At 33.6% G+C, this 26,712-nt stretch overlaps 1 protein-coding gene across 1 annotated transcript in view; it reads left to right on the forward strand.

Annotated features, from left to right (window-relative positions):
* Positions 1–968: 968 nt before the first annotated feature.
* LOC106668681 (kelch-like protein 17) overlaps positions 969–26,712 on the forward strand; it is a 59,302-nt gene continuing 33,558 nt past the window's right edge. Inside the window, exon 1 of the mRNA XM_014397652.2 lies at positions 969–1,077. The gene's annotated coding sequence lies outside the window, so the exon portion shown is untranslated. The remainder of the gene's footprint in view (positions 1,078–26,712) is intronic.

The following is a 26,712-nucleotide window of genomic DNA, read 5'->3' on the forward strand; positions in this document are numbered from 1 at the left end:
AAAATATAAACTCAGACAACTCTAAACAAATTACCACTCATGTGTAAAAATACCCTCAATTAGGTTAGTTGTATGGTATGTGTAAAGTTTGTGTTGAGAGTGTGAGGTGAAAGGGTTGATGGTGGAATATTGAGTACCCTGTCTACCCGCAATTAGGTTATTTGTATAAGGTGCGAAAAGTTTAGTTGAGAGTGAATGTATATATTAGCGTGAATGTGTGATGAGAGAGGAGTACCCCATTGACCTCAATTAGGTTAGCTGTACAATATGTGTAAAGGGTGATGGTGGAATATCGAGTACTCCATCACCCTAATTGAATGAATGGTGTTTAAATAGGCGTGAATGTATTGAATGAACGTGAGTACGAATGGGTTTGGGACTGTACTGTTGGCACCTGGAGCCCAACCTCAGTGGCTGGATGTATAAGAGGTCTGCACCCGGACTGCCAACACCTGGGGTGGGTGATTCTGAGTGTGTCGGTAATTTTCTGTAAATAGCGAAAGCTGGAACTGCCGGTAGACTACAAAAAGCGAATAGGTACAACTTGGCACATGTTTGAATATATGTATGTACATGGGCGGATTTGGGCCTGTATAAATCCAAATCAATTATTATTATATACAGTTTAAACTCTTATTAAACTTATAATTGGGTACGTTTATACCCGTATAAATAAATACGATATTAAATTTGTCAATTGTGTGTGATCTACATTTTGAACTTTAGTAGTAGTTTTCATGGTGCCATGTAGTGGTTTCTAGGTACTTAGAAGGCACAACCGTTTTGGAACCAGAAAAGTGCCATTTAGTTCTCAGAAATATGATTTTTCGACTAGTTTAATAACTAAATGGCCTATGGGCGGACGGCTGGGGGCGGTTCGCTGCCCTTTTGGAATTTATTGATTTGAGTATAACACCGGTGCGTGGCGGTGTGACCGGAGGACCGTATCACTACGGGCCCCCCTCGTCGGTCGTGGGGAGAACACGCTTTCAGCAATCGGCCTCAGTTATTACTGGACGGCTGCCACCGCTCTCGGACCGATCTCTCGCTCTCGACTCCACGTACTTTTAGGCCGAGGTAACTTCTTTTTTTCCGGACGTTTCTAGGATTTCTTAGAAATTGGCTAAGCCTCCGGACACCGAGAGTGAACTTATGTATTTCTTTTTTTTTTTAGTTTTTAATCAAACCTTTTCAGGGGATGTAATTTCACCTGTTGGATGTCCGCTAAAAAATATTCAAATTTTCCTAAACGTGCAACTATTAAAAATTAAGAAAATTGTATACTCTTATGTTTAACGATTTGCTTGAATGTGGCATTTTCCCACATATTTTTATGCAGATTTTACTATTTGGCCAATTTTATATTTATACTTTATGCTCTTAAAATTTGACCATTTTTGTCTGAGGTTAAACAATCTTATCCTGTCCTCTTGTATTATGTACAGTTCGGCTCTTTTTTTCTTTTGCAAAAGTTTGACTATTATTTTCCCAACAAAAAATGTCACAAATTTTACAATTGGGCCAATTTTTGATACTATTGTTTATGTGCGGTGATTAGTGACCGTTAATCGATAATTATTCAGAAATCGTGAGATGCGGTCTGGTGTGATGTAGGTTTCAGAAAAAAGAAAAAAAGAAGAAGAAACGTTGGCACGATAAAGAAAATGTTTTTCTGAAACCTAGATCACACCAGACAGCATCTCACGATTTCTGAATAACTATTGTTTATAAATATTTTCATTTTTACTCATGTTTTTTGTGTTTTTCTGTCTTTTTTTTAACTATTGCACGTACTTTTTACACTTTACTTTAACTTTTTTCTTCAACTTTTGCAAAACTTACTTACAATTTGACTAAATTCACTAATTTCGTGGTCCGCTTGACCAATTAAATCATTACAATAAATTAAGGTTTTTAGTCGAGATGAAAAAAAGTGAATGGCACGAGAGGGATTCGAACCCACGACCTTCGGCTAGATACGCCGCTGCTCTACCACCTGAGCTATCGTGACCTCGATCCGCTCGGACATCAACTTGAAAAATGGCAAAAGGAGGGAAAACTCATAAGGTGGGGTTGAGATGGGGAGTTGATGTCCGAGCGGATCGAGGTCACGATAGCTCAGGTGGTAGAGCAGCGGCGTATCTAGCCGAAGGTCGTGGGTTCGAATCCCTCTCGTGCCATTAACTTTTTATCATCTCGACTAAAAACCTTAATTTATTGTAATTTGACTAAAGTTTATTACACTTTGACTATTATTTTACCAGCCAAAAATGTCTTACACATTTTACAATTTGACACACATGACCAATTTTTTATACTATTGTTTTTAATATTTTCATTTTACTGAAGTTTTTTGTGTTTTCTGACTTTTTTAACGTTTACACGATTTTTGACATTCTCTTTAACATTTTTCTCCGTCTTTTGCAAAAGTTACGTACAATTTTACTATTATTTTGCCAGCCAAAAATGTCATACACATTTTACTATTTGATCAATTTTATATTTATACTTTAAGATCTTAAAATTTGATCATTTTCGTCGGAGGTTAAACAAACAACAAAACAAAAAAATAGACATTTTACAATTTGACCAATTTTTCATACTATTGTCTTTAAATATTTTCATTTTTCCCAACGTTTTTTTCTGTCTTTTTTAACATTTGTACGTAATTCTTACAGTCCACTTTATCTTTTATCTCCATCTTTTATAAAAGTGGCGTACAATTTGTCTATTATTTTGCCAACCAAAAATGTAATACACATTTTATAATTTGACCAACTTTTCATACTATTGTCTTTAAACATTTTCATTTTTACCAACTTTTTTTTTGTTTTTCTGTCTTTTTCACATTTGCACATACTTTTTACACTTCACTTCACCTTAACTTTTTTTCTCCATGTTTTGCAAAAGTTACGTACAATTTGACCAAAGTCATTTTAGTAATTAACAAACCCCCGAGTGAAGACAGACCCAATAAGTGGCCCAGTACTGGTTCAGCATGAGTTCACCGACTCGCAGTACAACATCCAGCGTCAACTGTATTTGTTTTATGAAAAACAAAACATTTGTCTCATTTTGTCTACATTTTTCCTATCTTCTCATTCGCTGCTTTTCCATTTCCAAATTGGCACGCGATTTTTAAAATTGGTAAAACGTCCAGAATATTAAAACGCCTACAATTTGGAATATTTTTAATTTGTTCTCATTACACTGCATTCTCGTAAAAATTCGACAGTGAAAGATATGAGGAAACCTGCTAGATAATGCGTGAGACGTGGAATGCACTTCGAAAACTTATTACAGTACAGTTCTAAGATTCATAGGTTAAGAATCTATCTGCTCGAAAGAATATTATGCCACAAACACGAATTAAAGTGGAAGACTAAAACTTGAATTTACATATTAATTTATAAATTGTTTACCAACTTTCGAAAGTTTAAACCAGAATTAATTATTATTCTATAAATCAAAAGCGTATAATCCATGATAGTTTTCTATTTTTAATAACGTAATAAATATGCTTCTCGATTCTCCCTGTTGTACGCGCATTTGCAAAATTAGTCTTTTAAATTTTTTCTCGAATGGCATAAAAAATCGCACCAAGAGATGTTCTGACGCATATTTTCACTTTTCCGTCGAAATAATAATCAGAATTTTACTAATTTAGAAAAGGGATAATAATTATTAATGGTTAATTAATTTAGGTAAGGTTCGCGAGAAATTTGGTTTAACAATAAAATGCCTGATCGATATTTTTATATATTTTATTTATATATTATCCCAAATAGTGATTTCTCCCTAATCACTATTTATCTTTCACTAATATACTACGGAAGTTCTTTCACATGCTTCATTTCTCTCTCTCACACTCTCTCTCTCTCTCTCTCTCTCTCTCTCTCTCTCTCCCTCCCTCCCCCTCTCTCTCACTCGCTCTCTCTCTCGCCCAAAAATGACTCCTTGTAGAACACCCGCTTTGGTATATATTGGTAGTGAGAGATGTTCTGGTCCTTACTTCAAAGTAACTCGCTGAACTCGCTGTTTACAATAATTTTGATTGAAATAATTTCCAGTTTTTACTGTAACAAAACTAAGTTTATTGTGTGGATTTTTTTAATTTATCTCTACAAAAATGATAAACTGGCTTTTGAGTGCAAAACGAGAAAAGAATGAATTAAAAAGAACAGGTTGCATAAAACTTTGTATTTCCTGACGTGTGGCTCTCTCGGATCTTTATTCAGGGGTCATCTATTTTTCGTTATCACCAATGATAAAAAGTGACCAGTGATAAAATCTTAGGCAGTACTAATACAACATTGTTACTTATATTTATTGTTTTTACTGGCACTCGGGATTGTACATTTGTATTTTGTCTGTTTATTATATTTTTCTTCGTCTATACTAAATGTCTAGACAATTCTTTTTTTAGAATATGATAAATTGGAAGTCAGACAGTTCGTGTGTCGTCGTTTTTGTATGATAACTATCCACTATCCGAGCTTATGTAAGGCGAACGTGATTTTCTCCGTCTGAACTTTCTTATATCGACGAACAAGGAAGCTTCTGTCATTACAGACGGCCAAAACCTTTCAACTAAACCATTATTGATCTCTTTTATTTATATTATGTTTATGTTTATGCCTAGAAGTAGATATCTTGATTTGCACAATGGGAGACCGTGACTCAGGACTGTCTTTTGCTTTCACATTAGGAAAATAGAATAATTATTTCATGTAAATCCTTACAAATTTAAGCACGAATTACCTAATCGAGTGTATATTTGTGTACCAGCAGCCTGATTATTATAGTCTAAAATACAATGCTTTTGTGTAAGAGATTTAAATTAAATAAAAATAATATCGTCTTCTCCGATTCCATACTGATTCAAATTTCAACGAAAAGTGTATTAAATTATTTTAACGGTCCTGACTCGGGGACCTAATTGAGTTTGTAAACTTACCAAAAAATAGCAACTACGTATGAATTACTTTAGCTTACTAATGAATTGTTCACACATGTAAAATGTTCAAATATTAAATTGTTAAACATCAATGTTCAGACTACTCTCTCAATCTCTCTATATATGACTTTTTATCTGTCTGTCCGTCTCTCTCTCTCTCTCTCTCTCTCTCTCTCTCTCTCTCTCTCTCTCTCTCTCTCTCTTTCGCGCATTTTACTATACTTAATTATTCGAAATAAAAAAAATGAATATCGTATGGTCGAAAAGAAATCTCCTTTTTTTCATTTTGTAGAACGTGTTTTGCAGATGAACCTCTTCAACATTACACTTCTTTTCAGCTCACAGTTAGTGTAAATAAAAAGTGAAATTGATAAATAGTAATTGAATGTCTGGCAGTGTAACAAATAAAATGATGGCACAAAGAAAGCAACGAGAAATAAAACGTGTGTATTTATGAGTAGTGGAATGTATGTGTTTTCAAATTAGGACAGTTTAGTGGTTTTTTGGGCAGGTAATTTTCCAACAGATTAAAACCGTTTGAGGTGCGTTCTGTCATTCCGTGCGTTCGTGTCAGTTTCATAACTAAAGAGCATGAATATGAAAAATATAGCCTACAAATTGTTTCGTGTTAAGTCCATATGAGCGTGTAAATCTCAGAAAGTGGAAAATTATTGTTAACTGAAAAAATGAGGTTTTTTAAATTAAAATTCTTTACTGAGGGAACTAAAGTAGACATTGCAATAATAAACTCATTTGTTGAAGGTTTATTACTTTTAATAATGGCGATTAAGAGTCATCGTGCATACATGATAATTGAAAAAACGATCGTGAAAGAAAATTACGAGAGAGAAAAACGGAAAATTATGTTTATGACTGATGAAAATGTTTATTAATACAACAATCATCGATAACAGTTTATGACCATACGAGTAATAAAATATAACTTAATATAAATGTATGCAATTTTGTCCTGAAGACTAAACCCGCAACACTTAAGGGTTATGTTGGTTTAGCATCGTATTAAGGTCAAGCGTGCTATATTGAAAATTAATCCATAGCGGTATATTTTAATAATAATAAATAAATATTTACCCCGTTGTCAATCAGGTAATAACTACTTACTTCGACTTTTTATTTTAAATTAAATATAAATTTATAACACTGCTAACACGCAGAGGACCGATGATGACGTCAGCTATTTGTCGGCATCTAAATTTCCACATTATTATAATACTACTTATACAGGGTGCGAATATTTGTCACCTCTGTTTTATTTTTCAAAAACTAATCAATAGAGCATCAGCTTTTCGGAGCCAAGGAATGAAAGTATGTACTACAAAATGGGGAATAAATGTTTAAAAACTTGTAATTTTCTCTTATTTTGGATATGACGAAGAAAAAATTTTCCAATGGGAAAACTATAAAATTCTAAGTAAAAAATATGTATTTAGTAGCCATAATTGACCTATTAATTGTTTTAATTAATTAGCCCAAGGAATTTGAGCAGTGGCGTATCGAATCCCGCCTGTGACATTTACTTTTTCAACTCAACCAAGACCTTAGATTAAAAGTTTCATTAATTAAAGTAAAAAAATATTAAAACAATATAAGTTGATAGTATTTTACACATAATAAATCAATAATCAGGTTTTGTACTTACTTTCCTTGATGTAACAAACGCTGGTTTACATAATCTGCCTGTTCAATAAACTAACACAAATGCAGAAAAGAATAGATATAAAGTTCAAAATTTTTGGAAAGAGGGTGAGGTATATTTCTAGGCAAATACTCCGGAAAATGTGCAAAACAAGCGTGACAAGTGTGCACATTAGACAGAGAAAAGCCTCCACGTAGGATTTCATGAAACATACTTGGCACGTACCGTATCGCTCCTTTCGGAATGGGACATGAAAATGTACGGCGGAAACTCACTTTTTGCCCTTTTTTTCTCATTCTCTTGTTTTTTTATTTATATAGCAAATAAATCTAATCGAATTTATTTATGGTATGAGTCGCGAAGAGGTCTATTTGGATTTTTATAATATCCTTGTCAAAATATATTGTTATAAATTTATTTCCATATCTCAACCAACATTTAAAGAATCGAATCGAAATTTCGTCCCAGTCTTTCTAAACAGATGAATATTATATAGTATAAAATATTTATACTCAGTAATATATATGTAAACAATTAATATAGAGAAATTCTTTTGATACCATTTCCGCATCCAAGTACAGCACCTTGACAGTTCAAGTGAAAACACTTTGTAAAAAATTTTAAAACCCCATTGAATATCAGGATGAAAAACATTTATGGTTATATATACATTGAATGTGGCTCAATAACGTAGATTAAAAAGTATCCATACCGATCATTAAAAATGAATTTTTGATAAAATACTCAAAATAATGAAATTTTATTAATTCATAACGTCATCAGCTACTAATTAATTATTGTACAGTGATAGGCTAATCTTCAACCGTGTCATTATCTTTGAAACGATAAAGTAGTTGAACGCACTACAAAAAGAACAAATTTTGACCGTTAAATAATCCCTAACGACCTATACCTTACACCTTCAGTCATTCCAGGAAATATTTATAAGCGATTATTCTTGATTTTCAGATAGCCTGAGGTACTTTAATCTGCCAAAGTAGCCCGGACCTTTGCTATCTCTCTAGCATAAATTTTAATGCTTGTATTGATCTCAATCCCATTTTAATATTTGAAAAAGACCATACAAAATCATTTTACTAAACTGCCATCGTCTAAATCAACATGAATATTTTTTTATTAATATTATTCCACAATCCACATACATACATAAAAGTGAAGCATGTCCAGCCGGATTTAAAAGTCTATCGTCTGGTGCCTTTATATTTGAAATTTGTTCAGTTGTTTTGTCTATAAGTTATGCAGAATATAATTTTTTTTTTGGCCTTACTATTTCAGTCTTGGCCAGAATGTAAATATACCTTAATAGATAATACAATAGTAATTCGAAAAAAATCTTTGTTGGTCCCAGGTTTGTTTTTGAGGCAGGGTTTTTATAACGTTTATAATTAAGGTAATAAACTCCCAAGTGATGAGGATATTGAGTCATAATAGAAAGTAAGTTTTTTTTATTTAGTTTATTTATTTGTTAAGTTAATTTAATTTTTTAACTGAATTAATTATGTTTAAAAATTATTAATATCTCCAATTAGCCAGCATTTTAGGTAAGTTATAAATTTTTTCCGCATTCATTCATCCATACAGACTGAGGGATTTCGTTAAATAAATGTAGTATGCGATAATTTAAGCATTACATTTGTTAGTTGGAGTATATAAGTAAGTAGTACTGTATTTCTCGTTGATTTAATATTTTCTTTACATTTCCTATAATCTAGGTTCCCCTTGAAGTTAGTCATAACATGTAGAGATTTTACAGATTATTATATTAATATTACATATCTATTTTGTTTGTAATTAAATGATATTTTATACATCAAACGTATTCCATTTGTTAGAAATTTGAATTAAATATATGTTTGAAGAACAATTGCAAACTTTACCAAATTTCTACACGTACAAAATACTAAATTAAAAAAATTATCCCGATCTGCATCATATACCAATTAGAAAATAACAGAAGTTTAAAAAATTGACCTTTTTAAACAAGGACACTTTCCTGGTCAAATAAATCGCACTTGGACTCAATTGGGGCTACGATTGATTATTGAAGACTATCGTTCAGCACCAATGAATTGAACCACGTTAGGATGTTTTTTATCTCTGCATAAACGCTTTTCAGAGGGTAATAGAAATTCAAATTATGGAAAACGAAAGGAACTTCTGGTCGTACAAAGCAATTTAAATTAAGGTAAATACGATGACATCTGGTGTGCCGCTTTCTTCACAAGCAAGTCCGTTCCAATTGTCATTTCGTTTCAACAAAACACCCTTTAAATTAAAGTAACAGACGTTGAACTTGCCCTTTCAAAAACAGTCTTTATAAAAAAAAATGTATTAGGTCGATTAGAAAGTTTGATATTAGGTTGGGTTTTGGGTTTTCCTTATTTGCTCAATGAACTCTTACCTATGTTCAAATATGTATTATTTATCTATTCATTAAAATTAATACGTTAATTACAATCTGAGTTTCAGTTTATTCTTACTATCAGTAGTAGACGATACATAGTGTGCATAGTTTTAGAGGTGGAAAACTGCATCGGTCTTTTTCTTTGCCGTTTTTTTCTTTCCTTCCTCATATTTTGTACCTTCCAATTAATTTTGTTCAATTAATTAATCTATGAAAGGTATTGGTTGAGATAAAATTGCTAAAAAATATATAAATAAATTGCTAAATAAACATTACATGGGCATCTGGTTAGCATTCAAACTACTCCAAAGTACACTACGTTCCTTCGGGTAATTGGGGATAAGCTCTCCCCTCATTCTCGCTAATAAATTGCATTCACACACCAGAGTACTTCCATTCCAATCCAGAGTACTCGATATTCCTCGGGGGAATTGAGAATAAGTCCTTCCATTCCCGCTAATAAATTACATGCATATACCACAATCCATTCACACTATCAAGTTTAATACGTTAAAAATGGGTTAGTCGGGTTCGTATCATATCATGGTTCAGAATGCTCTATATTTCTTGGGGGGCTTTCTTGCTTCTATTCTATAGTCTTTCTTCTTCTTCTTCTTCTTGATAAAGAGCTCCTGTATTCACGCTAATAAATTACATGTACACTTAATTACGTACTAGATAAACCCCCACTTTCTTTTTATTTTCACACTGTACAACTTTTTTCCCATTTAGCATAAAATTTCTGCATTTTGTTTCGATGTAATTAAGTAAAAGAGTAGACAGCTAGAAATTAAACGAAGAAGTTGTTATGAAATTTGCCAAGCTTTACCATGAATTTTTCCAAAAACGTTGTAAATTTAGTTTTTTACCAATTTTATATTTAGCAGGTGAATGATTTAGAGTTTGTTTCCTGGCAAAAATTAAGTTGAAAGATCTAAGAGGGTGCCAGCTTAAAGGAAATTTAACGCTTTTCAATGCTTTTTTGAATTTTCTCATAAATGTATAATTGAAGATACTCGATTAGATTTAGAAAAAAATTAGAACAGATCTGCAAAAGGGTTGAGAATCAGACTGTGGTTCGTATGAAATTTTTTTTGTTGCATTTGAACTGAACAAGCACCCGACGAACATTGTCGTACGAGTGAATCACCCTGTATAATGGCCTTCAGTTAAAACAACTGATCCCCTTATTTAATCTAATATTTAATTTAGCATCGGTAATGTTTACTTCATTATCAATAAAAGATTATGAAATTGTCAGAACGAAAAAAGTTTTCCTACCTTTTGATGTCTTAATTGTAGTTAAAAATAAAAGTATAAGATATTTATAATTGGAACAACAAATAATACATTAGAAAACAATGAGTTTTTATCTTATCTTGACATACAAATTTGAAGAGCCAGCTGGAGTTGTAGGAATCAAAAGGAGAATTTTTATGACCCCCAGAATCTATGATTTATTAATACATAAATATTATACTATGTTCTATTTAAACTAAATATTTATTTTAGAAAATAGTGTAAGGTTATTTTCCGTAAATTAAGGAAGTGTGCAATGTGAATCGACTCTTGTTGCATTGTATTATTATTGGGTAATTATTAATATTTAGTATATTAGCAATCAGTAATATTATTGAGTGAGAGTGGATCTTTAGACGGCATTCATTAAATTTAACGAACGAATAAAAACAAAATTTATGCAACACAACTACACTCGAAAGCCATGATTCTTTTAACCAAATCATCCAAAAATTGATATGGCGCTGCTAATTAATATTTATCCAGCCGTTTCAATATGTATCTGTCGTGTCCTGGAGCCCTGTGTTTGATCTGAATTATTGATATTATGTTAATGGAGTTGTTGGTATTCATTGGGCAAAAGGTGAAGTCGAATTAGAATTTGTTACACATCTTTATCGGCAGCTTTCACGGTTGGTCGAATTTTCAAAATGGGAATCCCGTAATAACTTTTGCGGAACGACCCAGTGTGAAACAATGTGTGCTTTGTATAATAGAATAGTATACATTTTTATTTGTTCACGTGCAATACAATATATACAATAATTTTATAATGCAGGGAAAGTGACGTTTCTCTATCGCTTCTTACTATTTCAAACTAATATCATTTTTATATTCAAAGAGGAATGAGAAATTCCATAATAATTTGTGGGAATTATGTTAAAAAACAACTACATGCAGAGGGGTGAAATCTATATATAGAATTAAATAAATGCATATAAAAAGTGTAGATGAGAAGTCAATAAATAAATAATTAAATATATAAATAAATATATCAATATTCTTATATCTATGAATTTTATAACTATGACAAGTTTATAAACCAGGTACCTTGTGTTTGATCCTTTTTTTTGCTCATCGCATATTTGACCTTCTCACGTTATTTTATAATCACGAAAATATGTATTCTTTTGTACATTTTTCATCACTTTTCTGTCATGTAACTTTGGTTGCTAGACGATTCATATGTTTATTAATGGTCGACGTTCATTCTAAGTAACCTTTTATGCCGTATTTACAATTAAAATTGGCAAGACATCGTGCATTTTTATTGCCCAGCGTTTCGCCACCGTATCACACTCCACTTATTTCTTAAACTAACTTACCTAGTTTTTGACAAGTCTGCGGAGTAATCGATATTCCTCCACTCACGCCAATAAATACACACTGGACGGGTTCAACGGATGCCGTCGAGCCCTTCCCTCACATCTTTCTCTATAGATATTAAATTACCTGATGATCCTCTTATGTTTTCATCTACATTAGTTGGATGTGCACTACAAATGGGATTTGAGGAGACACTCATACACATAAAGAATTTGTTGACCTCATCGTACATTGACTCCTCTACCCATTTCATGTTAGTTCGTTCGTGTCGGTCTGTCAATTTGTAATATCAGTGGCCAGCCGCAGAAATTTCTTTTGGATTACCTGAAATATATTGAGATTTATTTTACAGGTAAAATTCCATGCTGGGCATGCATATAGCAACATTGGTTTAATAAACACTTTATGAATTAGTACTTTATTGTGTTGGCTCATGCCAGACTCCTTTCTGTGCAATGGGAAAAGTGTTCGTACAGCCGCTTTCCCGTGGGCTACTAGATTGTGTTAGCACCAAAAGTCAATTTGGTATCAAGAGTGATCCTTAGATCACGATTTTTAAACACTTAAACGACTTCTCCTCAAATAATATATTGTGAGAGAGCAGGGGCCTACGCTTAGTGAATAGCATACAACTAAGAGTTAATTCTTCCATCTATTGTAGAACCGTTTTCCTCTTTCCAGCTCCGTATTAATGTTTTTGATGATCGCACTAATCCTCCAGGATGAAGTGACTGTAAAGCGCAATGTACAAACCGAGTTGGCAGCATTTGGGCATAGACAAAGCATTTAAAAACATGCAAAAAAGTGTCGGTACCAGAATTGAACCTTGAGGCATGCCTGCTTTGATGGCAAAGCGGGGAAAAAGAGAATTATGAAGGGCTACTCGAAATTTCGAAAAGACCTCAAGTGAAGGCAACTGTGTACTACCCTCATAATGTATTTTGGAAAGTTGTATTCAAGCATTCTGTAAATTATACTATCAGGCTTTCCCCGTATCAAGAAGGACCAGTCCCGTGTGTTTTTAATGTTGAAACCTTCAGTTACGTGATCAAATATTCTAGCAAGTTGACATACGGTGCTAAGGTCTGGGCGGAAGCTGGATTCTTCTTTCTTAATTATATTTTGGGTGACTAGATGAATTACGATCCTTTTAGCTAACACTTTTTCAAAGACCTTGCTCAAAGAGCTGATTAGACTGATCGGTCTGTAACTGTTCTTCCAACTTGCCGGGTTTTTTAATATGTGTTTTTAATAAACATATGTGGGCTTTGGGCATATAATTTCGAACAATCACGAAATGAGAAGACCTTTTGATGGTGGCGCATGCCAGGAAAAATCACAGATTCATTTTTCTAAACAACAACCATACTCGCTTTTCTTTCTTTATTTATTCCAATTTTTCTTTAAATATTTATATAAGTTCTTTCTTCTTGATATTTAGATTTGTATTATCTTAATTTTCTTTTGAAGTTAAGCGTGTTGATCCTTTATCAAACGTAAAAAAATCATAAATCAATTGATCCTTTTAGGAGACAAAGCTAGCTAAAAATACACTGTTTTGTATAAGGAAGACCGATTGTACTCGAAGGGATCGCTAACCCACAACAATAGGTAAAGAAAGGTCGGCTACGATTGACTCCGGTTTACAAATGTTTTATATCGATTTACTATTGCTATTTCATCTGCGTGCCGTCGTCCTCTAAATCGTTATGGTAATTTAGACATACCGTGTGTACTATCGCACCAAGGGTCAAGTCCCTTGAAGGGCTTTACCCGACAAAAGATCTCGGCCTTCAAGGATTTCATGTTCAAAAATTAAACATGAAATATGTAAAACAATATGTATACGCGTGCATATAATCGACAGGATGAAACATTAACCATATTGATAAGGTGATTTTTCATTTCTTCTTTCAACTCTGGTTCTTGGGTTACTTCAGAATTGTTTCTCTTATCGTTCACTGCCAGCCTTTATTGATCGAACAATCATTCATAAGTCCCATTGACTATGACCAAATTATCATTTATGCACCACAGCGAAATAAGATCACAGGCAAAGAAAGCCTGATGTGGGAGAGTCCTAGGAGCTAAGAAAAAAAATATCTTCCGTAATTTCCAAATTTTTAAAAAATGATTTTCCGTCTTTTTGTGCATGTATTCAAGGTTATTATGTATAAGTCCGTTTGTTTTGTGGTTTTTTATTAGGATGAGAAAATAATATGCTGGATCCTATTAATTGAAATTAGATATAAAAAGTTACAAAAACCTACTATCAATACAGAAGGCAAAAAACTTGTCGAAAAAAAACATATATAACTCATTAAACTCCTTAAATGCGAAATTTTATAGCTAACAAAAAAATAAGCATATTTGACTGGATTATTACATTCTCCGTGGAAGTAGAAAAATTCCAAATATTGCTATAACTCCATTATATTTCGTGGTCCGATTGATCAAATAACTTCTTTCAATTAATTAATATTTTTATGTAAGGTATCGGTTGAAATGAAATTTTTGTTGTTATAACGTTGATTTTGGATAAAATACAGAGTAGTTATACATGTGTAAGTGTAATATTGGAAAGGGTAAAATAATCCAGTAAAAAAATGTAATATTTGTTATAAATATTGAAGGGCTTTAAAGTGTGCTTACAACAAATTCGAATTGTTTTTTAAACAATTTTTTGTTTACTTAACTGGAAGCAAATGTTTGTTTTTGTAACCTTTTTATCTCCCAGAGTTTGAGTTTGAATATAAGATAGATGAGACGAATTTTTAGGTGTAACATCGAGTAAAAGAAAAATCATCTAAAAAAATGTTAATTTTTTCTACCAAAATCCTTATTTAAAGGCTTTAAAGTGTGTTAAAAATGAATTCGAATGGTTAGTTTAAAAAATAATTTTTTGGTATACTTAAATGGAAGGAAATTTGCGTTTTTGTATTATGTTGTTTTATATATAACTGTTTATATCTCTAATTTTATGTAGTGTAATTCACTATATTATTTTCTTAAACAATTACATCATTTATATAAGATATGTATCTCTTGTTATATTCTTTCTGAACGTAGAAATGTCTTTAAGTTTTTGTAAAGTTTTACGTCTAATCTCCTTAATACAATCTTCTACATTAATTTCAAATTCACTATTTTTCGTGGTCCGCTTGACCAATTAATATCATTCAATTAATTTCAAAAATAACTATATAGTTTATTATCACTACAATGCTCAAAATCGCTATTTAAATAAGAAAGTTAGTTCCCTCCACAAAAAAGAGGATAAAGAAAGTATTTTTGTTTCTTATTATTATTAAGTAGCATTAGTTTATTTATCATATTTGAATGTAAGAATAAAAGGTCTGTACTCATGCTGAGAACCCGGGATCTTTACCTTACAGTGTGAGCGTCGTGTCAACGCCTAAACCGTGGCGGCCACCGACATCCTCCTCTGACTCCATTATTATTATTATTATTGGCCATACAAGCCTATGGTATATGTTTAAATTATAGAACAAACATTCGAAATTCTAATTAAACAACAGGAATAAATTTTGTAATTTAAAGTTTGGTTGGCATAGAATAGATTAGTTTATGAGTACTATAGCTAACCTAAGATAGAAAATTTGGATATTAGGGCGTGAAATGACCTTAGCTATTAAACCGCCCTTAAAAATTAATAATAATAATTATTATAATAAATATTCTCTATGGAATTTGAAAAATTTGGTACATGAGTTTACACATTTTTTGAAATGGGACAAATAATTAATAAAATGATTGCAGCTTGTCATCCTTTGTGTTGAAACTATCCCTGTCGCCATTAATTTTGTTTTAACATGGCGATATATTGTACTTTCTTATCATGTGTATAAAACAGAAAGAAAACCACCACGTGATATGTTTTTGCAAGATTTAAGCCAATTACTAAACTGCAAATGTATCTGCCCCAAGATCTGCAATTGTAAATGGAATTTTCCGAGTTTTTATCAGAAATCGTCATAAAATAACGGATTAACTGTGGTTTATGTTTTATTCCGTTGAGAATTCGGCATATCCTTCTTCATTTGCACTCTATTGTAATTTATTGTTAGGTCAACATAGGCTGGTGCGGTCCACCTCTTCGTTCCCCACAATTCCAATTCGACTTCCATTCTGTACATCCTGACGATCGGCAGTTCTAATTTTTTAAGAGCGTCTATTCTCATTTTATCAATTCTATTCTATTTTTTGCCATTGGCTGGGTATTCCGTTATATTGTTAAATATTTGAGTTCACTTTTCTTAAAATTAGTGTGTCATTTTTATTGATAGTCGTCAAAATCCGTAAAAGACGTTTAACAACACATTTGTGACAGTTCACCAGGATTTATTATTGTATAAAACCGTATATTTCAGGCTATTTTCAACCCGTTCAACAATCAAATTTGAGAATAAAAAAAGCAGTCAAAGTTAAAGATTATTTAATTTCTTCATATTACGAGCTAAAGTCTCAATTTATAAATTTTCATTTTTTTTCAATTATTAAGTCCAACTATTAAATAATTTCATTTACTGGGTATTAAATTGGCTGTGATTTGTTGTAAAGATCTTTCACTTTGTAAGACTTTACAATACATCCAGCATTTTTTGTAACATTTTCAACCTTCTCAATATTTTTATTTGATCATTTGGTCTGCTATTGACAATTCTTGACTATAATAGTAATTTAACATAATTTCTCCCTATTGCTTATGCGCCAAAGTTTCAGTTTCACTATTACGTTGAGTAGTTTAATACATTAGTATCATGGCGTTTAGCACGAATTTATTTAAGATGCAAAACGTTTTATCAGTTAAATAACTTTTTACAATATGCAACAACAATTTGACAAAGTATTTACATGCATTTTTGATGAGAATAAATTTACAATTTTATTCTACCTTCAGATCGATTTGCTTTACAAATACACTCAGTTGTAACAAAGTAAACTCTTCAATTTCAATTCTGCAGAAGAATAATTATATCCCTACTTCCATTGTTCTGTTGTTTTAACAGAACACTTGAACTGTCGAAAAGACTGAACAACTGTTGCTCGTTCGTGACTGGGATCCGTCTATCACTGGAAACCACACAATATCTGATCTGGGCAATAAAACTCTTCTTAAATAATAAAAAAATTCTATTTCAAGTGAGATAAGAAGCATGAAATACAAATGAACCTACTAAAGTTGAATCCGTATACGAGTTGATACTCAACAATGAACTTTTCACGTTATACACGCTTGCGATAGTATCAGAATCGTTCTTCTTTTTATCCAGATACCGCCCATGAGGTCATAACTTCGACTGGAAATCTGAATACTACATCGGCTATTGGTCAGGATGAGCTACAAGCTTCTCTCATTGAAGATTGCGTGGCGTATATTGCTGAGCAACTGTCTAATCTAATCAATCGGTCAGGGAGAATTTCCAGCATCCATTATCCCCATCCATAAGAAAGTGATCAAGAACTTGAATGAGTAGTTCTTAACAATGATATATTGGGACCAACGAAAATATCTGTCTGGCAGGCAGGAACACAAAGCTCATACGTGATTTAAAAAAATGGCCAATATCCCTTCTTACAGTATTTTCTAAATTGTTCGAGTTATTCAACTTACAACAATTCTAAGTTGTTGTATAATGCATGATCGTCTTACCGTTTTATTTTAAATAAATATGGATCGCTTTCCAATCACCAACATAGCTTTCTGAGAGGTAAAGCAACAGACACGTCACTTTTTAATTTTTTTCATCATTCTTTTCTGCTCTATGTGAGGACCAATGCTTCTACTTTAGTACCCCTGGCTTCATATCTACACGAAGACTCCAACTTCGTAGTTAGAGCTCATTCTCTCTATGTACAAGGCAGTGGTTTGTTATTAGGAAACATGACATGAATCATTTTATTCAGCTGGTGCAAAAATAATGCAGGAGGTTTTGAAAAGACAGTCAAAACTGTTTTTAATTTTTATAAAATAAAGAAAATTTATTCGCAATAGTTTCCATCACAATCTTTACACTCTGGTTGACTTACGAGTAAACGGTTGCCGGATATAATTTTCCCAGCCAGTTTTCTGTCACGTAAATGAAAGGACAAAAATTATCAACAGATCAACAGAACATCTGCAAGAGATTTTGGAAGGACATGACAAGATCACGTCCTCAACTAGGAAGATCAATGCATAAAAGAAATTTGCGAGTGGATTTTTTCCAGGCCAAAACCGACTAGAAGGAACCAGAAGGAAAAAGCATTTTTATTTTGGAAGGATTGTTTTGGCACACACAACCAGACTAATCAGGCTTTATATTGGGCTGTGCAAAAATAAAGCTGGTTTTGAAAAGGCAGACAAAACAATTTTTAATTTTTATAAAATAAAGAAAATTTATTTTAAATATTGTTTTCACAATCTATACACCTTTGTCAATGTGTAATAAGCGCTTTTATTCCGCTGACATAAAAATCTTTATTTCGATTAACAATAAGTTCTTGGAAGGCGTTTTCGGCTTCATCGCGTTCTCTAAAAATGTTATTCCTCCAGCAGTGATAAAAAATCCTAAAAAAGTGGAATTCTGTAAGCGAGAGGTCGGGTGAATATGGAGGGTGCGGTAAAGTTTCATATCCTAAGCCCTTAAGTTTCCGCAGGATTAGCATTGGAACATGTGACCTGGCGTTATCGTGAAGAAGAATCGGCCCCTTTCGTTTTCCAATGCTGGAGAAAGACGTTGTAGTTTCCCGTGCATTTTGACAATTTCTTGGCAATATTTCTCGGCTGTAATAGTTTCACCATAGCTCAGGAATTTATAGTGAACAACCCCAGCAGTACACCACCAAACAGTGACCATAATCTTTTTTTGGGTGCGAATTTGGTTTCAGGAAGTATTTTGGCGTTTTATCCTTGTCCAACCACTGACCCGTACGCCTGCTGTTATCGTACAGAATACATTTCTCATCTTACGTGATGATTCGAACAAGAAATGGATCATTTTGGTGGCGCAACAGAAGAGACGTGCAAATTTCAAAGCGTTGATTTCTTTTGGCTTCGGTTAGTGCGGTACACACTTGTCGAGCTTCTTTACTTTACCAATTTGCTCCGAATGGCGAACAACGGTTGAGTGGTCAACACTAAGCTATTCCACAATTTCCCGCGTTGTCTTACCTGAATTTTCTTCGTTTTAAGTTGGTTGTCGTCCACAACGACGGAAGGCCTCACACGATCTCTGTCTGATCGAAATCTCCAAGACGAAATATCTGAAACCATCGTTGTACCGTGCATACGACAATGCTTCTCGCCCCCAAACTATATTGATGTTACGCGCGGTTTGGGCCGCACTTAACCTAAGTTTAAATTCGTACAAATAAATTCGACGAAAATCTAGTTTGGACATATTTAATTTCACAGGTCCTCACTCTTAAAACATTGAATGAGTGAAAAAAGTACTTCATTAGATAAACAAAACAGAAAACAATTGTCCTTAACTAGAAAGCACATAACGACAATGGTTATCAACCGTCTGCCCGAAACTGTCATCACCTGGTTTGTAAACTGATTGATGCTTGTTTTGGACTTACAGATTTAAAATAGTTGAACTCTCGTCTCAACGTTTAACAGCCTATGTGTCCTTATGTCACATCTGTGTGATATATATTGGATTGCTTTTATTTCTAAATTATATATTAAACATCGTATATATCGCGTCTTACATCCTTGCTCAGAAATTATTTAATAGGCTATTTTTTTTTAATTTATCTTTGGCCAGAGTTATTAAGGATGTTAATTAATAAACAGCTACCCGCCCCGATTTTCGACGAAATCAGGTTTAAATGTCAAAACAGACTTCTCAAGGCAGTGAAATTTTATCATTTTTCTTTATTTAAATTTATATTGGATGTCTACAAACTGTTTCACCGCAAAGGATCCTATTGGTAAACTTCAAATTTACAAAACAAACCTGGAATGATTTTTCAGAATATAAATTTCATGTTTGTGTCTTATTGATACCAATGATTTTAAGTAAAACAGAAAATTATATAAAATGATTATTTGGAGATTGTCAGATGCGGTCTGGTGTGACGTAGGTTTAGAAAAACATTTTCTTTATCGTGCCAATGTTTCGATCTTTATTGAGATCATCTTCAGGGCTCAAAGTGTTTGTTTTCTGTGTCATTATTGTGTTGAGAATGCCCACTCACTAAACACCACACATATATAAACTGACTGGAGATTATGTATAATGCACGTTCAAATTCCAAATGTTGATAAGGAATAAGACAAGAAGGGCAAAACGGAGGGAAAATTGGAAAGGTGGGTTGAGGTGGGAAGTTGGTGTCCGAGTGGATCGAAGTTACGACAGCTCAAGTGGTAGACCAGCGGCGTATTTAGCCGAAGGTCGTGGGTTCGAATCCCGCTCGTGACACTGACCTTTTTATTTCAACCAATACCTCACATAAAGATTAATTAATTGAAAAAGTTAATTGGTCAATCGAACCAGGAACTCTAATGGATTTAATAAGGAATAAGTTTTCCGAGGTACTCTAGGTAGACTCAGATGAATTGAAAGCTTGGTGTGTTTGAAGAGAACAATGCCTATGGTAAACATCTAATTTACAAAACAAACTTGTAGGATCGGAGAAAATCGAGTTTCCACTTCACCAACTCGATCACCAAGATGGACGTAATCTTACCTTTCAATCTACAGTCCTAAAAAATGGAATGTCCTCATAATTTGTCACTATTAAGGAGGCAGGCTTAACCATTTTGCTCTTTTAAGACCCTGCATAATTTCATAATAAATTGGTCTCTGCCTCGCTACACCAAAACTGGCAAATAAACAAAAATGTTTCTACTAACATAGATTTCCTTATGAATTGCTATTCGATTATAATATTTCACTCTTGTTGTAGATCTGTTGATACACTTAATAGAATATACAATTTTATAGATTATTAAATTACTGAATTTTTTTAAAATTAACTGTTGCCTTTGAGTATATTTATTAAATTTTAAAACTGTTTATTTCTTTAGGTTTATTTTGATGATAGCAGATCCACTTTCGTAGAGACTTGTGTAGTATTGAGCTTACGACTTTCGGGATCAGACCTCGGTCTTTTCCGTCCCGGCGAAGTTAGTCTCCAAGGACTTACATAAGCTGGATAATTCCAGCCCCGAACGCATGCAGTTTTTTAAACCTAGACATACTCTCATTCACTCTTAAATATTATTGAATTTACCTGTTGGAGTATTCGACATTCATCTTTCACCCTTTACACATAGTTTAAAATTTAATAGAAGGAAGGTAGGGTACGCATTTATTTTTCACCGGCCCTCTCACACTCTCATTCACTTTAATAAATACATTTATTAGGTTTCGTGGTCCGCATGACCAAATAAATTCTTTTAAATTAATTAATTTTTAATTAAGGTTTTTGTTGAGATAAAAAGTTAGTGTCTCAAGCGGGATTCGAACCCACGACCTTCGGCTAAATACGCCGCTGCTCTAACTCTTGAGCTATTGTGACTTCGATCCATTCGGTCAGTAACTTCCCATCTTAACCCAACCTTTTAAATTTTTCCTTCTTTTTGCCATTTTTCAACCAAAACCTTAATTAAAAATTAATTGAAAAGAAGTTATTTGGTCAAGCGGAACACGAAACCTAATAAATGTAATAAGCAAAATGAAGTATACTTCACTAATATATACTTCGCTCTCCATGGCCATTTCGTTTGTCGCCGAGAATCAAATAGATTACACGACATTTGAAAAATGGCAAAAAGGTGGGGTTGAGAAGGGAAGTTAATGTCCGAGTGGATCGAAGTCACGGTAGCTCAAGTGGTAGAGCAGCAGCGTATTTAGCCGAAGGTCGTCTGTTCGAATCCCGCTTGTGACACTGACATTTTTATCTCAACCAAAAGCTTAATTAAAAAATCAATAAATACAGTCACTCTCAACATACCCATAAAACGTGCATTGAATCAAAGCTCTATAGGGTGACTGGCGATAAGTTCGAAAATTTCAGGTGCTTCTACTCTCATGAGGAAAAAATAAATCCTCTCCTTGGGGTCATTTCGTTCCAAACTTTGCACCCTCGGAAAATGGTAACCACGACGGAGGGTATTCCAACCTGTCTATTGCGAAACACCAAGGTATATACATCAGACACGAATACTGGTTTCGGGATCACAATTAACAGAATGCAAAATTTCTTCATCTTCATCAATTCGCTGATAGTCTTTCCCCGTTTTTCGAGTGAAAGAACCAGTTTCCCTCAGCCTCTGATGAATTCGTTGAAGGTGTGATATTCTGGAACGTCTCGATGTAGAAAACGAGTTTGGTATTCTCTCCTTGCAGCAGCAGCATTACCATTTCAGTAACAGTAAATGAAATGCATATCAGCAAGATGTGCATTAGGAAGCAAAGACAAAATTTAAATCACCAACCTGAGGACGTTGTCAGCTGATAACATAAAGCAAACTGACTGAATTGAACAATAAAGAACTGATACGAAACTCAAGAACCAGACGGATTTCCTGGAAAATTGAGTGTGTCTCCCTTCATCGACACCAGTATTTTTCAACAAAATGCAAAATTTTTGGGCCTTCCAGAAGCGCAATCCATAAAGGTGGGTATATTTTTGGAAGCTAATTGAATGGAAAACTTTTGAGGGAATTTGCAAAGCTCCAGGAGTTTGTAGTGATTAACAGTTACTAAACCAACATTTTCAAAAAATTCCAAATTTCAACATTTTTGTTTTTCTGAACTTTTCGTGCAGAAGTTTTTCTTCAATTCTGCAATGTAAATAGGTATTCTTACAGAAAATTTACGTCCTTTCAGCTGGCCCAAACCTGATTTTTCAACAGTCAGTAATTCTGAAGTTTATAAGCAATGTAATAGGCCTAAGTCTAAAAATAAAAATAAACCCAAAACCTAAAATTACTTCCTTACCGTTCAGATTTGAACAGGGGTTTATGGGAAATTTTTTTGTAGCATATGGTGAGTAGAAACACCTTCTGAAATTTTCAGCACGTATCGCCTTAGAGAGCTCTTCAAAAATGGAATACGGACACAGATTATCTGGTGTGGTCGAATACAATTCTCATATCGAGTGGTATTCCTACACGCTCTCTATATAGAGCCAAGGCATTGAACCCTTCAGTTAATTTGGATGCATAGGCCACCTTTCTCGACTTGCCGGACATACACGTGTGCTTTATCTTAAAAGTAAGTACTCAACTTTTCCTGGCCTACTTTTAATAGTTGTTTAATAGTGCTCTTCTACGATTCATATCTTTCGAGAGCCATCTTTCGAACAGGCAGTTGAGATGAAATAAGCCAATGAATTGACGTCAATTAACCGTGAATATTTAAGAAGTTACAACATCAGTCTATTAAATAAGTTATACCCGAATTGTAATTTTGTTGAGTGGTCAATTGGGGAAATGAAAGTAACCTTAAACATATTGAAATAAAGAAATCGCTCATTAAAATTGCATCGATTCAAAACGCCCTGCAGTTAAAATCAATTTAACTTCGTGTTCACTTCCATGGCCGTCTGGCACGGTGGTACGGCAGGTGATCTACATTGTTGATTCTGGTGTGTTAAACCTATCCCCCTGATGTATAATATAACTTAATTTCTTCAGTGAATTATAGTAGTAAAATATTTACCGGACCGATGGGGTTCAACGCCCTCGTGATTACTATGTAACCATTTACGGATTCTCCTCCTTTTACGAAATAGACCTACTAAGTCTAAGTGCCCCCCGAGACCGAACAGGACGGTTTGATCTATTTTTCCCACCCTTCATTTGACCTCATTTCGTTGGTTAAAGGATGTAAACTCTCTGAAAGCTTTTCTTTAAAAAGATATCCATTTGAACTAATCGACATGATTTTTTTAACATTGAAGCCATTGGTCGAGTTAAAAAACAGAAGTAGAAACTAAAAAATAGGTAATAATTTAAAATAAAACTAAAATTACACGTCAAAAATATTTTTATTAGCAGAATGGCGAGGTAAAACACATGACTCCTTCGCGTCAACAGGAGTCCAATCGTTTAGCACGAAGAAAACAACTGCTCTCGAGAAAAGAGATGAAACGTACAAAACTATACTTTATTAGATGGTAGATTATCACCTAGTGAAAAATGTGAGTTTGGCAGTGAGGCGATTGAGGTCGTAAATTCATTCAAATACTTGGGCGTCATTCTGACTCCTCGCCTCTCCTTTAAAACTCAAATTCATGAGAGAGTGTGCAGCGCTAAAATGGCACTTAATACTGTATGGTCGAGCCTTTTCACCCACAATTTAGTACCTCTTTATCATGAGATCAACATTTTTAATACGATCTCTCGATCAATGGCTTATGCGGCTCAGGATTGGCGGATTGCTCAGTATGATAAGTTAGAGCAATTATTGAAAAGCTATTCTCTCTTCCGACCGTTGCCCCGAGTTATATGCTTTTTCTAGAGACCGATGTAGATCTTTTAGTTTTCAGGTTGAAACTACATATTAAATATGTGCTGAGGACGACTGGACTTCCTGCAGACTTACTAGAGTTCTTGCGATTGAAGTGGTCAAAAAAAGAACCTTTTTGGTTTCAGAGTTGGTGTAATCTTTATGAGAACTACTTCTGCGATTTCAGTCCTTCATTAGATATTAAAGATGATAATAATACATCGGGAAGAGTCTTTGGCGAAAGCTAGAGAATCAAGTATAGGTACGCCTTCTGTAAACAGCTGGACATGTAAATTATTTTCATTCACGAATGAACTACTGATTAACTTGAAGGTTCTGTGTTGGCTATTTAAAATGAGGGGTAAATTACTTTACTTAAATTTCATCCCACAGGTTGAAGAGTTGATCTATGTTCATTGTGCAACTTAGGGAGAAGATAGGATGTAGTACGGACTGTTAACAGTTGACCAATGTTGACTATGTTTTTAAAAGACAGATACAACAAGTAGACTATGTAACTTCCATGCAATAGCTAGGAAAAGACGATATTATTTAGGATAGCCTTTCCTGTGCAATAAAGACGTACCCTCTATACTCCTTGAAGAAGAAAAATCTTCCAGGAAAACCATTAGCAGAGATCAGGCACAATAGATGAAATTTCAAGTGCTAAGGATAGAAACTGCATACGACTCCAAATGGAAAATAAATGGTTGTATGCATACTACATATACATGTTGAACTGACTTTTGTAACAGTTAAGTAAAGAAAATGTGTACTGTTGCTGGGTTTAGTTTTTTGAGGTCAGTGTGTGTTTTTATGTGAAAGGTCTAGATTCGTTGGTATGGTTATTGTTATTGATGTTTGTGTATATGTATAATATTCAGTTCTTCATTAGATGTTAAAGATGAGAATAACACATCCGGAAGAGTCTTTGGCGAACGCTATAGAATCAAGTAAATACACCTATAAACAGCTGGACTTGGAAATTATTTTCATTCATGAATGAACTGCCGATTAACTTGAGGGTTCTGTGTTGGCTATTTAAAATGAGGGGTGAAATACTTTACTTAAATTTCACCCCATGGGTTAAAAGTGAGTTGAGCTATGATTATTGAGTAACTTAGTGACAAGAGAGGATATAGTTCATTTTTTGGCTATATGTCCAGTGTTAGCAGAATTGCTTCGACACCTAGACGTCCGTTCTTTAGCAGAAACATAATTAGAAGATATGCTTAACACTGTAGATAGTTTGAATCTTGTAAATTATGTCTGCTGCGCTTGACGTTACAGATATTATATAGTTAATGAATTTAATTATTAATTTTTGTAATTTTTAATCATATAATTCGTTTATGTTAAATAAAATTTTAGTTTAGCTATTTTTTCAATATTTGAATGCAATGTCAATTCAATATAATTTAATTTTTAATTAAACATAAGATTATCATCTAACGATGAACTAGATTATCGACCTGCTGGAAACATGAAGTCTTTTCAGAGGATCTTCGGAAGAGGTCAAACAGAGAAAACTTCCTTACGGTTTTCGCCGAGCTTTCGACAGTTTTATATTGTCATCTTCAGGGCCTGTTTTATTATTAAGGTTTAAAGTAAGATATTCAATTTTTGTTGTAATTANAATTTAAATTAATGTTTAGATGCTGAGCCCCAAAAAACATAATGTACTTCTGTGCCCAAAACACCATGTTGTTTAATTCCCTATTAAGGTTTAAAATAAGATATTCAATTTTTGTTGTAATTATTGTTTTTTCATGTTTTAATTGTTTGTTTATATGATAATAAAACAGGCCCTGAAGATGACAGTATAAAACTGTCGAAAGCTCTGCGAAAACCGTAAGGAAGTTTTCTCTGTTTGACCTCTTCCGAAGAACCTCTGAAAAGACTTCATAAGATTATCATGTAATTCTTGTTTGATATAATATAGCGTTTTCGCTATCTTTACGTTAGTTTTTTATTAATTATTATTTTTATATGTGTAGTATTTTGTGATGTTAATTAATAATTAATTGGAGATCGTGAGAGGCGGTCTTGTATGATGTAGGTTTAGAATAACGTTTTCTTTATTGTGACAACGTTTCGATCTTTATTTAGATCATCTTCAGGGGTCGAAGTGTGTTACACAGAAAATACACACTTTGAGCCCTGAAGGTGATCTAAATAAAGATCGAAACGTTGGCACAATAAAGAAAATGTTAACCTACATCACAGAAGACTGCATCTCACGATCTCCAAATAATCAATGTTGAGCTATGTTGTCCAATGTTGTCTCGAAAATTTAATTTGGTTTTTCAATTGTTTTGCCGCGGTAGTCAATTCCAGTTTGCTAAGAAGAAAATACCTATGGAAATGAGTTTGTAAAGGTTAATTGACAGACGACATAAGGGCTGAAGGAAGCTCGGTCGTGAAGGGTGGTGAAGAGGAGAGTCACGCGAGAAAATTTCCATAATTCTAGCATACCACCGCAGCTGTTCAGCGTCCCTTGAAGCACTTACCCAGCATTGATATTGCCAGGGATGCCTGTTTGAATAAGGAGAATTTCCGCCTGCAGGATCCTCATCCT

The sequence above is a fragment of the Cimex lectularius genome, unplaced genomic scaffold, assembly GCF_000648675.2.
Source record: "Cimex lectularius strain Harlan isolate CLEC.00 unplaced genomic scaffold, Clec_2.1 scaffold7, whole genome shotgun sequence".
Classification (NCBI taxonomy): Eukaryota; Metazoa; Arthropoda; class Insecta; order Hemiptera; family Cimicidae; genus Cimex; species Cimex lectularius.